Genomic DNA, 2,659 nt, shown 5'->3' on the forward strand with positions numbered 1-2,659 from the left:
GAATAACCAGGAAGGATGCCAACATTATGCACTAGGCAATCATGAGGTGAGGAGACGATGGCTACACTGATGCCCACTTCTCACTTCTTGCCCATCAGTTATTAAGATGACTAAAGGGAAGCAGAAGCCACAGTGTAGTCACCCATGTCTGAGATGGGCAACTTCTTTCCAGGCTGCGTTGGATAGAGAGGTTAAATTTTCTAAGATTCTTTCTGTCTTAGTTAAGACTGGTTAAGGAATGGGTGAAGAGTTCTGAGAATGAGGTCATGAGTGTGGCAAATTTGGGGTGGAAAATCAGTCAGGGGAAAAGCTGGGGCTTATAACATCTGTTCACTTTTCCCTTCCATCCCCTACTTGTACATACCCTTCATTTCAGTTCCCTGTCTCATCTCTTGGGGTGAGTATTAATCACATCCAGCCAGTAGAGATAGCACACACTTCTGAACCCAATACGAATTTTGATTCTACATCTGGCTAGTATGCAATTTTAGCCATGTCCCTCTTCCTCACTGAAATTCATCTCTCAGTAATCTTTGCCTTGTTTGTAAAATGGGAATAATTATTCTTTCTTTGAAAGGTTTTGTGAAGTCAATGAAATTACATATAATGGAGTCAAATATAATGTCTGATGCATAGAGGATGCTTTAGAAATATTGTTGAACTAAAATATTTTAGGTAAAGTTTGGGAGATATGGCAAAGATTTATCCTCATACATTTCAAGGCTAACTACATTCTTTGGATGGTTTTGTATAAGTACCTGAACAGGAATTGGCCAAAGCTTAAAAGCTAAACCCAAGACATTAAGAGAAAAGAGAGACTGAGATTAGAGAGAGTGAACGAGATCCAACTAGGAGAGACAGAGAGATGGGGCAGTAGAAACGCAAAAGAATGAGAACATCAAATATGGGAAAGCAACAAAGAGGATGAAAATACCTGTAGGATGAAAGGAGGAGAAAGACATAGTGCCGCAGTCTGGCTGGGCACAATTCAGGAGCCACTTGTCAAAAGAAACGAACTTTATTTTTAGAACCACACACGCCAAACAAAACAGCTCCTCAGGAAAAATCTTCAGAGCCCAACTGCCACCACCGGCTTCCCACAAGCCTCACCACCTCCCCCACTCCTCCTGCTCTTGAGGCCGATTGGCTGGGTCACGTGGCGGAGCCATAAAAGTCCCCCAATGAGCAGCTCCGTGGTCTGAAAGGGCAGGGAAACAGCCCAATGAGCATCACCGCAGAGGAGCCAATCAGCTAGAAGTTGCCGGGGCCGCTGTGCGCCAATCATCAGCTGGCAGTCTGAAAGTTTGCTGGGGCCCCTTTGGCTGTGGCTCTCAACAACATAGGAGAAGCAGAGAAAGAAAGAACAAGTAAGAAAGAGGTAAGAAAGGAAATAGAGATAAGAAAGGAAAGAGGCAGAGACAGATGAGAAAAAAAAAGTAATAAAAGAAAAAGAAAAAGAATGACAGCCTGGGATCAGTCAAATTAAGTTGCCAAATGGGCTTATCCTGTCCTGAGATCCAAGAAAAGCAGGAAGGAAAGTGAGCCATAAAGGGGATTTGACAGAATGTAGGTTGGAAAGTTCTTGTCTGTCTGATAGAAAAGAGGGGTGCCAGGAAAATTGCTCCCTGAAACCTTTACCCCTCCCTTCTCTAGTGCTAATCTAACCAGGAATCCAAGCTTTGTGCATCAGGGCCTTCCATGCTTTTGACTGCTCCTTATATCACTCCTTCTAAGGATTTTTCCTCTCCAAGTTGTGCTATCAATTCTTTCTTCCTTTCTTATCTCTAAAACCTCATTTCCCATTGCTTTTCTGAATTGAAAACAAAGAGGTATCATTTTTTTTCTTAACCTCCCAAACTGGAATGTTATGCTTTCTCATCATTGTCAACAAATCCATTTATATGTAGGAGGGACAGTTACAGCAGTCTTGGCACCAGGCCCAAACAATGACAGGGAATAAACAGACACTGAAATTTGCAATGTGCCTCCTTCTGATGTCCTTTAAAAATCCCTGAGTCTTGTCTTTCTTCTAAGCCATTACCTGACATATCTATTATCAGATCTTATTCAGAGGAATCAAGGTGAGCAGGCCCTGAGAGTGAGAAGTCTTCAGGTGGCTCTCTCTGGGTGGTGATAGGCACTAGACTGCTTTTTAGCAGTACAAATAGCCCCCACTGAAATACCTTGGGAGCATGTAGGCTCAATATCTTTCATTGTTTTTGACTTACTGAGCACTTTATCTTCTGGAGTAAAGTGTCTATGAACTCTAAATCAGAAGAATTCAGTGTGATACATCATTTGGATTCTCTTCCTCATACTTTGGTGATTTTTTCCCCTTTCCAATTATCTGGCTACAGCATTTTTGTGCTCCCGTATGTCACATCCCTGACTACATTGTGTAGTTGTCTTTTTCTAGGACCATGAACTTCTCAAGGTCATATTTCACACACTCTGCCTCCTCAGTGGCCATTACAAAGCCTGTGACACAGCTGAATTTATTTTCTTAAAAGTATGCATGAACAAATTAATGTTCTCATTTTTTGCTACATATTTAATGACAACATGGATATCCCATTTTTTAAATAACTGCTAACTTGAGGGATTATATAATAAACACTGACTTTATTTGCTTATTGTTAACTCAAAGCACAACACCCAT

Source organism: Marmota flaviventris, chromosome X, assembly GCF_047511675.1.
Source record: "Marmota flaviventris isolate mMarFla1 chromosome X, mMarFla1.hap1, whole genome shotgun sequence".
Classification (NCBI taxonomy): domain Eukaryota; kingdom Metazoa; phylum Chordata; class Mammalia; order Rodentia; family Sciuridae; genus Marmota; species Marmota flaviventris.